At 42.2% G+C, this 14,146-nt stretch overlaps 1 non-coding gene across 1 annotated transcript; it reads left to right on the top strand.

Moving 5' to 3' along the window:
* The first annotated feature begins 11,989 nt into the window (after positions 1-11,989).
* Positions 11,990-12,093, top strand: LOC133070866 (U6 spliceosomal RNA). Its single transcript, XR_009696268.1, has one exon. It is a non-coding gene; the product is annotated as a U6 spliceosomal RNA (small nuclear RNA).
* Positions 12,094-14,146: the final 2,053 nt, after the last annotated feature.

Raw genomic sequence — 14,146 nt, 5'->3', positions numbered from 1 at the left:
AGGAAATGCCTTCTCTTTGGGAAGTAAACTAAGCGCTTCTTTCAGTTTAAATTTGTGTTAGGTACTTGATAAAGGCATGGTAGTTGAAAGGGTCAATGAATGAATGTCTCCTTTGTTTTATGAAGAATGGGAGTAATTTTCTAGGGTGGGAAAAAAACTAAAAGAAAAAGTAGGTTGTATCCTTTAGGGGCATGAACTGGGGACTCAGATGTGTTCAAATCCCATCTCTGAAAGCTTATAGGCACTGTATGCCTTGACCAATTTTTTCTGAGCCTGTTTCCTCCCTTATAAAATATTATGTTGTGGTATAATGTGGGGCAGTAGAGCAGCATGCATTCAAGTTAAGTGCTCTTTAACAACCACTGTCATTCTAGAGAGCAAAATGAGAGAGATGAAGGCCCTGTGGAGCCAAGAAAGAAGTCCCAGTCAAGGAAAAGACTGGCCCCAGCCAGAGAGAGACTGAGACACCAGGAAAAACCAAGTCCACACTCAGGCTTTATTTGAACTTCCGAGTGAGTATACATAATCAGTCATCTGAACCTACCTGCTTAGTCACTCAGTTGTGTCTGACTCTGAGACCCCCATGGACTGTAGCCGGCCAGGCTCTTCTGTCCATGGGGATTCTCCAGGCAAGAATACTAGAGTGGGTTGCCATTCTCTTCTCTAGGGACTCTTCCCCACCCAGGGATCAGACTTGGGTCTTCTGTACTGGCAGTCAGATTCTTTACTGCTGAGCAACCAGGGAAGCCCTTACATCTTACTGTTTTTGGTAAAATACTTGCCCCAGAATTTTGAATGTCTGATGTGCATGCACAGTGGTTGTTAGAAGAATGGGTTGACTCTGAAGCAGTGTGACCTACTCTTTTTTGGGGACGAGCCAGGGCAGCAATGAATAAAAACATGGATGGCTACCATGATTTGTTGGCACTTAAAGAGTCTGCTCACTAGGCCAGCTCTGTGCTGTCACATGGAAGAACTGGTATTTGTCTGAATTGTTTTCTGCTAATACTATTTATCAGCCTGAGAGAGGAGAGGAAAAGATGGTTTCAGCCAAAGTAGTTTGTCTTTTATGCATTCTCTTTTATGTAATGAAGAGCCTATGACCGTGGAAAGGCAAGTATTGGGTTTCCCACTGGGATGTGTAGTGAAAACTTCCTGATACTTTAGCATGGTGGTTCAAGTGGGGGAAAAAGTCACTTTGGAAAATGCATGATCTGACTTAAAATGTTTGTTTTGAAGTCATCTCTGAAATCATTGGCCTTTAGGGGTTTTGTCTGTTTCTGCCACACTTGATAATGTATTCATTACACACCTTAATGGCCGAGAGACTTTTGACCTCTGGCTGGTGTTTGGCTGTGACTGAGGCTCCTGACGGGGGTAAGAAGTGAGAAGACAGGAGTGTTTGCAGCATAAACTTCCTTTTTACAGCAGGCAATATTACAAACTGTTTCAATGACCCTTGCAGGCTCCCTACCAGAGGCGGGCAGATGAAGCTGCAGGCGGTTGCTAGCTCCGTTTCTCCACAGGCTCCAGGGATGAACATGTAAAAGCAAATGGCTTGAAAGGAATTGTGTCCAATTAGTGCTCCTGGCACATGTGTGCTTTGGAAGCATTGCTGGCCCTGGATTCTGGAGCACGTTCCTGAGCTCGTGAGCTGACACTGGGTGATTCCACAGAGCTCATGTTCCTGTTCACTCAGCTTGCAGTGGACACTCAGAGCCCTGGGGCCAAGGGGCTGCCTAATGAGATTTCCCCTGGGGCTTCTGTTTCCTGAGCCCTGAGGGAAGCTGCTGCAGGAGGCAGAGGAATTGAAGCCAGGAATAGAGCTGGAAGGTCTTGTTCTTGTACAATCCTCTGCACCAATTGCACCCAACGCACAGCAAAAGTTGTGGTTGGGGGTGTGGGGTGGTGATATGGCTCTTCGGGAGAGAAAATGTCAATGCATTCAGCACATATAACCTCTACATGCTATTAACATTCACACAAGTCTGAATTCAAACAAAGTCACCAAAATTAGATGGGAAGGTAGCAGAAATGTCACTTTAACACATGGTGAGTATGGAGAACTGTGACAATTTGGCTTCCCGTAGATCTGCACTATCAAAACTGGCTTAATTTCTCAAGATGTTCAGAGCTTAATCACCAATTAAAATCAGTGAAGACAATGAATTTGCTTGGACCCTAGGAAATCCATTTTCTTCTTGAGAATGAAAGGAGTCTGAATCCAGGTCTTTTTCATTTGACAAAAATGATGAGGAACGGATGGCAATCTTCCTATTGCTGAAAGGAGGTCAGAGCGGGAAAGGCAGCCAAGCTCACTAGAAAGACCTGCTGGTTTCTGTTCTGATTTAGAGCAGCTTGTATCATATGCCCAGGACTGAAGGCAAATGAGCTGGTAGAAGTGGGGCTGAGGCCTCAGGGATGAGAGGCATTGGATGGTGGTCCCTGGAGGGCAAGGGGCCTTTGAGGACCAGAGAGCACAGTGTTCTCTGTTTCCCAGTTCTCCCTTCTCTTGCAGTTTGGATTCGATGTTGGAGAAAATCTAAGGTACAAAATACACACGGGCACACACACACATGTATATAAATTCAGCATTCATATCAGTGTATTTAAGACTCGAATAAATCTTCCCTTTAAAGAAATCTGCTTAAATTTCATTAATATTTTCCAAATTTATCTGACGTTGAAATCCTTTTCATTATAAACTCATTCCTTGCTAATGTTTTATTATGAAAAAATGAAAGTGTACACTAAATTGAGAAGAATTTCACATGGAGAACCCCTGGAGGCACCACCTAGTTTCTACCATAAGTTTTTTTAACTTGCTGTAACACATACCCATCCATTTGTCTATCTTTTTATCTGTCAGTTACTCTTATCTTTACAAATTCATTTGAAAGTCAATTGCTGACATCAGTTTACTGCTGCCTAAATACTTTGGCATTCATTAATCAAAATTCAAAATTTGTTCAGTTTTTTTCAAGGTGAAATTTATAACTGAAGAAATACACAAATCTTAAGTGCATATTTACCAAGTTGACAAATGCACGGACCTATGTAACTCAAACACCTGTTGTGACCTTGGACATTAGTATCTCCCTAGAGAGCTCTATGCCTTACCAGTCAATCCTGGCCAGTCTTTCTCCCTCTCACTCCAGAGGCATGTGTCCTTTTTTTCCACCATTGATTTTTTTTCCCTAGCATGTACTATGTTAGCAATCTGTGTCTCGCTTATTTCACTCTGCATAATATTTTTAGATTTATTCATGTTGTTATGTGTACTGATAATTTATTTTTTATTAGTATGTCATTGAGTAAATATATCACAGTTTGTTTATCCACTCTTCTATAGATTGATATCTAGACTGTTTCCGAATTTTGGATGTTATAAATCAGGCAGGTCAGAACAGTCTTTTATATGTTTTCTGTGTGTGTGCATGTGTGTATATATGTGCCTGTATGTATAGACATACCTCATTTTATTGCACTTTGCTTTATTGTGCTTCAGAGATACTGCATTTTTACAAATTGAAGGTTTGTGGCAACCCTGCATTGATCAAGTATTAGCGCCATTTTTCCAACAGCTTTTGCTTGCTTCATGCCTTTGTCTCACATTTTGGTAATTTTTGCAACATTTCAAACCCTCCACCAGAAAGACTCAGATGATGGTTGGTACTTTTTTTATCAAGAAAGTATTTTTAAATCATAGCATATACATTTTTTAGACATAATACTATTATTGCACCCTTAATATAGTATACTGTGAGCATAACTTTAATAAGCATTGGGAGATTCATGTGACTTGTGTTATTGCAGTGGTCTGGAATTAAACATGCAATATCTCTGAGGTATGCACATGTGTATATATGTTTTCTTTTCTCATAGGTAAATAAGCAGGTGTGAGATTGTTGGGTCAGGGTGTGTTTGATTCTGTAAAAAATTACCAGACCTATTACACTTCCAGGAAACTTTTCTTGCTCCTAAAAAGGGACCCAACATTGAAAATACTCCCTTCACGTTGGCAAGGTTGAGTCTAGATATAATGCCTAGAAGTTCTGAGGGCATAACTGACTTAGTATCATTGAGGAACTGGGTCCTTAATGATTTTATTAGAAGCTGAAGTAACCAACTCTGGGGCTGCCTTCCTTGGACTTGTTATGTGGGTTAGCAATGTTCCTTATTAAGTCATTTTGAACCAGAGATACTTAAAAAAATTGAACAGAGTGCAACTATTTTCAGAAAATCTACCAAAGTATTCCAGACACACAGAAAAGTATACACAGATTAATTTTCACAAACTGAGCATACTTAAGTAGCTGGCCGCCAGATGGAACAGCAGCATTTCCTGTATCACGGGCCTTGAGGAAATAGGGCTGTATCACACACCATCAGAATTAGATGTGAAAAAATTAAATTGAAGGCCCCATGGAGTTTGCTGGTGAATTCTACCAAACATTTCAGGAAGAAGAAATTATATCAGTGCTCCACAAAGATGAAATTGACAGCCCCATTAGAAACCCCTCGCTCCTCCAGCTCTCTACCTGCTTCTCTCTCCCCCCAAACCTCCTCTTGCAGCCCCCCTACTGGCATAGGTTTCTCTTCTGTATTCTCTCTCCATATTCCTCTCCTTCAGCAAGGCACAAGCCTTATCGTTAGCTAAAATAGTAATCCCTGAAATTTTACCCCATGATGTCCTGGGTGCAGGGTGAGGGGAGCTGGGAAGAAGGCAAAACTATGAGAAAGGGACCCAGCAAAGTGCTTGTTGTCACCACTGAACAGTGAACGTAGGGGCAGAAAATGACTTGTGTCACTCACCAGCCATGTGACTTTGGTCGTGCCAGTACCTGAGCCTTGGGTGTTAGTTGTGAGTTGGGTAGATTAATAGCAGCTACTTCACAGGGGCTGCTTTGAGGATTGAGGGTGAAGAACTTAACGTGTATTTAGGGGGTGCAGTAGTAGGATCATGTTCTGGGTTTTGTGGGATAACTTCTTTCCAGCTTCTACCCTAAGCAGGAAGGGATTCTTCTTAGGAAATGCTGTTGGCTAAAGCACTTTTGAAAGTCCCTTGGACTGCAAGGAGATCCAACCAGTCCATCCTAAAAGAGATCAGTCCTGAGTTGTTCATTGGAAGGACTGATGCTGAAGCTGAAACTCCAATACTTTGGCCAGCTGATGCAAAGAACTGATTCATTTGAAACGACCCTGATGCTGGGAAAGATTGAAGGCGGGAGGAGAAGGGGACAACAAAGGATGAGATGGTTGGATGGCATCACTGACTCGATGGACATGAGTTTGGATAAACTCCGGGAGTTGGTGATGGACAGGGAGGCCTGGCGTGCTGCAGTCCATGGGGTCGCAAAGAGTCAGACATGACTGAGCGACTTAACTGAACTGAACTGAACTGAACTGAAGATCCTGGTGTCACAGGAGCTGCCTACAGACTCAGGTGAGGCCATTTGCTGGGATTTGAGGATGGGGATTAAGGCAGGACTTATGAAGCAAAGCATCTTCTTTTCCAGAAATGAACTACAAGAACAGCAATTAGAGTGTACTTTGAATAATTACATATAATCTCTGAATGAGATGGAGAAGGAAATGGCAACCCACTCCAGTATTCTTGCCTGAAATATCCCATGGACGGAGGAGCCTGGTAGGCTACAGTCCATGGGGTCGCAAAGAGTCAGACACGACTGAGCAACTTCGGTTCACTTCCGAATGAGAATTATCTACAAATGCTATATTTGGCCTTTGATATAGAACACACCCCTCCTGCACTAATCTCATGTGAAAAAAAATTGTGTTTGGGGGAAATCACAGAAGATTATTAGTCAACTGTAAATGAGTAAGACTTTGAATGGAACAGAACAGAGTCAATGGTTAAGGCTTCTCAGAGAATGACCTTTAAAGATACTTAAATTAATTGGATATTAAATTATACACCAGTTTGTCCCAAAGTTCTTCCATTAGTGAACAGTTGATATGATTTTTCCCCATAACTATTTATCACTATACTATTAATTAATACCTTTCTTGCAATAAATTCCTTTAAAAATTGCTTTAGCCTGACTATATAATTTATATTTCTAATTCACATCAAAACCAATTCATAACTATCAAAAATATCCACCTTGTACAACATAGAATCCTGTTACCTTCTGGGACAGAGTTTTGCTCTCATTATCTTTGCAGATACTAGATCACTTCTGACCAACCTCTGCTGGTCATTTTCATAAGGTTTTGAACTAAAGAATCCCTCCAGAATTATTTTTACAGATACCCAGTGCCTGATTCTCTTCAACCAAACCTACTTCTCTCATATTCTTCCCCATCTCAGCAGAGGTCAACTCCATTCTACCAGTTCTACAAATGTGTGGAATCATTCTTGACTCCTATTTTCTCTGTCGTTTATGAATCCCAACAGGAGACCCTGCTGGCTCTGCCTTCAAAACACATCCATGTGATAACCAGTTAACATTATCTCCTCTTCTAGCGTTCTAGTCTAAGGCTCTTGCTTGGATATTGCAAAAGCCTCCAAATTAAAACCTGTGAATTGTGTGTGCTTTCACATAGAATCCAGGTGATGGATATTAGAGTAAGTTTTCTAAAAGCCAGATCATGCAACTGCACTGCTCCAAAGTCTGTGATGACTTACTAATCTGGAGCAAAATCTCCATGCTGCCTGATTCATGAATCACTAAATGAAACCCAGTAAGATCTTTACACTGTACTCAGTTGAATTTTGTCAATATTTCCAAGAGCTAGTGTTCTAGGAAGCATGGATACTGCATAAGTTTTTGCAACCTGGCCTCAGAAGTCACGTGGCTTCACTTCTACAGTCTCTACTGTCAGATATAAGCAGTCACTGGCCCTCCAGACTCAAAGGAAGATGATACAGATCCCTGCTTTTCTATTGATGGCATGTCAAAGGATTTGCAACCACGTTTTCAAACTGCTTCAGCAAGGTATGATTCAGTCAAGTGGGGAGTAGTTGGGAAAGTGTTCTGGGTGAGGGTAAAAGTTTGAGCAGGGGTAGGATACGACAGGTCCATTTAGGAATGTAAAGAGAATCCGTGTGTCCAGAGTGGGAGACTTACCAGGGGGAATATCAAAAATAAAGGAAAGGACTTGGACTGGGTGAGTTTGAATACCTGGTTAATGAGTCTAGTCTTTGTTCTATAGACAAGTGGTCTTTAAACTGTTTTGCTTACATATCTCTCAAAGAATTCAGCATGCATTTTTAGGTTGGCATCCAATTTTTTCCCTCATATTTAAAAACACAGGCATTCCTCAGAGACATTGTGGGTTCAGTTTTAGACCTCTTCAATAAAGCAAATATTGCAACAATATGCAGAACCACATGAAATCTTTGGTTTCCTAGTGCACATAAAATTTATGTTTATATAATACCATAGTCTATTAACTGTGCAACATTATGTCTAAAATAATAATATGTATACCTTGATTAAAAGTAATTTATTGCTAAAAATTGCTAACCATCATCTGAACCTATAGAAAGTTGTGATTGTTTTGCAATAGTAACTTCAAAGACAACTCACTTATCACAAATCACCATGACACAACTGATCATAATGAAAAAGTTTGAAATGTCGTGAGAATGACCAAAATGTGACACTGAGACAGTAAATGAGCAAATGCTGTTGGAAAAAGTTGCTTCTTTAGACTTGCTCCTTTCACGGTCAGTACAAATCTTCCATTTATGAAAACTGCAACATCTGCAAAGCACAATATAGTGAAGCAATAAAATGAAGTATGCCTGTCATTATGAAGGTTAGCAGCTCTCTCTATGTGATCATTCAGGCTGATATAGGCTTTTCACTTTCTTCTTTCCATAACCTCCAAGGTCACTAGCAGTATCTCCCTCCAAATATTTGCCTGGAGCCTGGAAGATCACACACAGGGAAGACTTTATAAGTAAAAAATGGAATTGGTACATATCACTTCTGCTCACTTTCCATTGGTCAGACTTACAGTTGCATGGTTATTCCTGATGGCAGGGGAGGTGAAGAAGAGAGGAACACAGATTCTGTGACAAGAACTGCTGAGTTCTTGCTACAGAACATAGGTAAAGCATTTGGCTCATTGGCTGGCAGACAGTAAGCATTTAACATAGTAGCTGCTCCTATTGCTACAATATCACCATTATTACACATTCAGTTTACAAGCTGTGTTCTATGCACAGATGGATTTGCACTACCTTTGCTGGAGCTTACAGGCCCCCAAGGTAGATGCAACTTTAGGCAAAGGAGGCCCTAGAGCTTTGGAGCCCAATTAGTAGCTGATAAACCCAAGCTGGCAACTCTGCAACTACAGTCAAAGGGGAAGAAGAGGGAACTGTTGCACTAAGTCCCCACACAATTGCATGTCTATTTCCTGCCTGCCTGCAATGATTCATTTCCAAACAAATGCCCCTTCCTGTACACTCCTCCCTCCTCAACTTCCTCTCCATGTGAATCCTAGGCTAGACTCAGCTAGAGCCTGAAGAAAAACAAGGACTTGACCTGGGCTGGGACGAAGTTTTCGCCCCGGCAGCTGCTAACCCACCAATAACTGGAAAAGCAGTACGGGTTTTCTTTAGGAATTCTAACCTTCTGTCTCTGCCTTCTGTGTGTGACCTGGGTGGAATGAAATGGACTTCAAAGACTTAATCAAACATTAGAAATCTTTGCTTTGCTTCTTTTCCCTGCCTTCAATACCTGCTGATCTGGGCCCCAAGGGGTTAGAAGAATGAACAACATTTTCACTAGGGATCCTAGTAACCATGTGATGAAAAAAAAGACACGTGGGAAACTGCTGTTTGGTTTAGCCTGGGAATGACATCAGGGAAAATGTAAACACTGTCGTAGTAGATGCTTCTCCAAACTACCAAGGTGACTATGTGTAATCAAGTTTCTCTGGCCACAAGCTTTCTAGAAAAGAGGGGACAGCTCCTTGCCCAAAAGTGTTGGTTTCTCAGTCATGTCCGACTCTTTGCAGCCCCATGGACTCTAGATCACCAGGCTTTTCTGTCCATAGGATTTTCCAGGCAAGAATAGTGGAGTGAGTTGCCATTCCCTTCTCCAGGGGATCTTCCCGACCCAGGGATCGAACCCTAGGTCTCCGGCATTGCAGGTGGATGCTTTACCATCTGAGCCACCACGGAAGCCAAGCTGAAATCATGCATCTAACAAGGTCCTAACTTACATCTCTGTGCTGATCTGTCCTGCAAAGTCTCCTCTAAGTGGTGTGTAGTGGGTGTGGTGGGGGGAAAATTTAGTATTTCCCAAATCAACTGGAAGGAGCAGTTCAGTGTGAGATAATGAATGATCCTTCCCGGACTATGCAGGATGCAAAAAGATGAGATGAGCTCCAGGTGTGACCTTTTTCAAGGATGGTGCAGGACTTCAGCCCGTGAGCAGGCTCGGCTGGGATGCGTCCTGCCCCATGCATGAGTCAGCACGTAAGTAGTTAAGTTGGTTGGCGAGCCTTGGCTTGCTGGGGTAGAGCATTCAGCCTCCAAGCATTAGCCTGCAGCCTGACTCAGAAGAGCAGGGGCCGGGGATTCAGAAGCGTCCTGGCATTCAGGCTTGAGGGAGCAGTGACATGCGGTTCTGAACAAGCAGCTGCCGCAGTGGGTCTAGGTACGTAAGTAGCTTTGCTTTGATTGATAGTGTTTTGTTTTCTCCCGTGAGAACAAAGCAGTGGTTGTTCATGTTTGCAAACAAGAACCCTTCACACTGAAAAGGAACAGCTGTTTATTAGCTGCTGTTTATAATGAAATAATAGAGGGGCAAGGAAACAGATTCTTAATACTCATTATGTTTCTGATTGCAGTGGCCAAGTTTCTTTAATTTTTATCTGAATTCTGGTGCTGTGTGGTCAGGTCATTTGAATGTCACGGTAATAGTAGGATTGAAAAGGTATCATTTTGGTTATTCTTTCTGTGAATGATCATATCTACATTCAGAGATATGGATTGAGTTGGCAGAATTATTTGCTGAATGGATGAAGCCAAGTGTCAGAAATCCACTTTCCTACCTCATTTTGGAAAGCGAGGTTCATATTCTTAAGTTTAAAACACAAATTTCTCCAAATTTACCAAATGCCTGAGTGAGAGCAGTCGCATTTGAATGTGGTCTTTATCTTTCTTACAGCTTGACTTTCGTCTCAGGTGTGTGCAGCATGACCTGAAATAATCTTTAGAATCTCAGTTCTTTTTTTAAATGAATCCCCTCATCTGGATCTCCTGGGCTTTCCCAACACTTTTAGTGACTTTCTCTATTCTATTGATTTTAGAACAACTCAGGTTTAGAATGGACTAGAACTACTCCAAAAACTTGGATTGGATGGAATTTCCAAGGATACAGGGACTTAAGTTTGTCTGCATCTCATTGCATCTCCATTCTGACTCTGCAGCAATATCTATCAACTGACACTGATGACCTTTTTACCAGTTAGTACCTGCAAGATTTAAAATGGCAGCAGAGGGGGTTACTCCTTGTCGAGTTTATTGTTTAGTCTCTAAGTCATGTCTGACTCTCTTGAAAGCCATGGACTGTAGCCCACCAGGCTCCTCTGTCCATGGGATTTCCCAGGCAAGAATACTGGAGTGGCTTGCTATTTGCTTCTCCAGGGGATCTTTCTGACCCAGAGATTGAACCCGTGTCTCCTGCTTTGGCAGGAGGATTCTTTACCACTGAGCCTCCAGGAAAGCCCTTGTCAGGCTCAAACCCTACTTAACAAGTTCCTGCTTCTCAGCACAGTGATCAAAACTGGTCGTTTATCATCCTGGAATTGCCTAGAATATTTCCTCCCCAGTGCCCACTGGAGTGGGTAGCCTTTCCCTTCTCCAGGGGATCTTCCCAACCCAGGGATCGAACCCGGGTCTCCCACATTGCAGGTGGAGTCTTTACCAACTGAGCTATGAGGGAAGCCCCCAGTGCCCACAGCTTCTCATATATTCACATGAATTTCCAGCCCATGGGAGACTCCGTTTGGTAAACAAGTTTTTCTTTGAAAAATGCAAAGAATACTTTAAGATTTAGGTAGGCTGTCTCAGTCCTTAATACCGTCATACAAATCAGTTTAGTGCCCCTTTAAAATCTCTTCCTGAAGTAAAGGCAGTTTTCCAGAATAAAGAAAAGGTGGTGAGAATCAGCAATTTGAAGCCTAGGTTTTGAAGGCAGAGGGTTAGAGAGAGAAATCTAGATGGGTACTGCAGTAGTGGCCAGGGGGCCGGTTTGAGAATCCGGAGTCATGAAAGAGGGAAATTCGGGATGTGAGAGCAGGGTCTAGAAAGCATCTTTCATAGCGGTGCAGGCGAAGGTACCTGAAGATTTCAGGGGCTGCTGGGCATGGTTAGCATTGAAGGGGATTAACTTCCAGATTCTCAACTTCCATTTGAACTGCTTTCCAAGAACTTTTTTGCTGGAGGATCTATATGAGTTCTGCTTCAGAAAGTAAAGACAAACTTCTACTCATCTGGAGCCTCACTCTGGGCATACAGTCTCACTCTGGTTTCAAGACATATAGAAATCTCCTGGGCATCACCCCAGAGATGATTTCAGAGCACATTGTTCCAGAGAGAGAGCCTGGTAAGCACAAAGCAAGCAGAAACAGACTGCATCTTGTTTCTCTAGGTTTCAAACTCGTGCCAAGTACTGTGTCTTGTCTCTCTCAGAGTTTCAATGAAAGAGTGAGAAGGTTGTCACATAGATAAAGTGTATGTATGAATATGTGTATTGAAATTGAAACTGAAGTCTGATAGTTTCTAATAGTAATTCTGGTTTGGCAGCCCAATTTGATAAAAATGGGTTTGACTAAGGTCTGTGGATATTTTTTTGTAAATCTAACATACAGATTCTTCTGCTTAAGGTTTTGGCCAAAATAAATTTGAAATGTGTGTACAGTATACAGAAATTTAGAAAATACAATCTTTCCAAGTATTTCAGCATGTAAGAGCTTTAGATGTCCTCTTCTGAAACACACGAGAGTGTTTGATTTAGCAGCACAAATACTAAAATTGGAATAATACAGAGATTAACATGGTCCCTGCACAAGGATGATACTTAAATTTGTGAAGCACTCCATAGTTTAATTTATTTTCAAGGAAGCAATGGAGAAACAGACATAGAGAACAGACTTATGGTCATGGGGAGAGGGGAGGACAGGGTGAGATATATGGAGAGAGTAACATGGAAACTTACATTGCCATATGTAAAACAGATAGCCAACGGGAATTTGCTTTGTGTCTCAGGGAACTCAACAGGACCCTGTATCAACCTAGAGGGGTGGGATAAGGAGGGGGTTAAAGAGGGAAGGGACATGTGTATACCTATAGCTGATTCATGTTGAGGTTTGACAGAAAACAACAAAATTCTGTAAAGCAATTATCCTTCAATTAAAATATAAATTAATTAAAAAAAACACACAAGGAAGTAGAAAATTCTTTTAGGGGTTTCAGGAGCCAGAGCTTGCGAGGACCACTGGTCTGTATTATCCTTGAGGTGTGTGATATGCCTGCCTGACAGCAAGTGCCTCTGCCCTCAGAGAGCCCCAGAGTCTACTCCTTGTTTTGTGCCTCCTAAATCTTTACTTCCACCCCCCACCCCAGCTTCAGGATCCTGCCATTTCCATCACTCAGCCCCCATATCACTTCCTCTATGAACTAGCTGATTGATTGATTTTGTATTTAGTAGTTGCCTGGTGATTTGAAGATAGAGTGTGAGTGGTAGAGCAAAATTTTCATCAGGCAAGGGTTGAAGAAGAGGAGGGTTTATAGGGCATGTTATTGATCACCTCTCCTGTGTCAGGGCAATGTGATGGCTGCAACTGGAATCCAAAGATGTGAATTCACATCCTGTATCTGCAGCTTACTAGCTCTTTGAACTTCCTTGAACCTCAGTTGCATCATTTGTAAACTTAGGGTTCTGTGTGTGAAACTCTAGGATGGTACAAGTGATACAGGGAGGAACAGAATGGGATTCGAACACCAAATTGACATATGTTCATTAAATAGTAAGTTCCAGAATAGAAGAGTGTATAAAGTTTAAGAGGAAGAAATAAGTTAAGCCCTTGACTCATCTGTGGGATCACTGTTGGGATAATTAATGGCTTTTCAGCACCCTGCAGCTTTCACAGCAGTATCATACATTTCCTCTGCGCATGGCTTCCACATCCGGGGAAGTAGGTTCTCGGAGGGAAGATGAGGAAAGGCATGCCCCCAACCCAGTCATCTCTGCCAAAAGGAAACAGTTGTACTATGACGGGATACCGGGAGACTGAACCTCATTGGTTAAAGCAGAGATGTCAAGAGCCAGCTTCAAGTTCAGTTCAGTCGCTCAGTCCTGTCTGACTCCTTGTGACCCCATGGACTGCAGCACACCAGGCCTCCCTGTCCATCACCAACTCCCGGAGTTTACCCAAACCCATGTCCATTGAGTCAGTGATACCATCCAACCATCTCATCCTCTGGTGCCCCCTTTTCCTCCTGCCCTCAATCTTTCGCAGCATCAGGGTCTTTACAAATGAGTCACTTCTTTGCATCAGGTGGCCAAAGTATTGGAGTTTCAGCTTCAAAATCAGTCCTTCCAATGAACACTCAGGACTGATGTCCTTTAGGATGGACTGGTTGGATCTCCCTGCAGTCCAAGGGACTCTCAAGAGTCTTCTCCAACACCACAGTTTAAAAGCATCAATTCTTCTGCCCTCAGCTTTCTTTATAGTCCAACTCTCACATCCATACATGACCACTGGAAAAACCTTGCCTTGACTAGCAGGACCTTTGTTGGCAAAGTGATGTCTCTGCTTTTTAATATGCTGTCTAGGTTGGTCATAACTTTCCTTCCAAGGACTAAGCATCTTTTAATTTCTTGGCTGCAGTCACCATCTGCAGTGATTTTGGAGCCCAGAAAAATAAAGTCAGCCACTGTTTCCACTATTTCCCCATCTATTTCCCATGAAGTGATGGGACCAGATGCCATGATCTTAGTTTTCTGAATGCTGAGCTTTAAGCCAACTTTTTCACTCTCCTCTTTCACTTTCATCAAGAGGCTCTTTAGTTCTTCTTCGCTTTCTGCCATAAGGGTGGTGTCATCTGAATATCTGAGGTTATTGATATTTCTCCCAGCAATCTTATTTCCAGCTTGTG

The sequence above is a fragment of the Dama dama genome, chromosome 15 (assembly GCF_033118175.1).
Source record: "Dama dama isolate Ldn47 chromosome 15, ASM3311817v1, whole genome shotgun sequence".
Lineage (NCBI taxonomy): Eukaryota > Metazoa > Chordata > Mammalia > Artiodactyla > Cervidae > Dama > Dama dama.
Note: the sequence above shows the minus strand (reverse complement) of the source record. Positions and strands in the feature narration are given on the sequence as shown.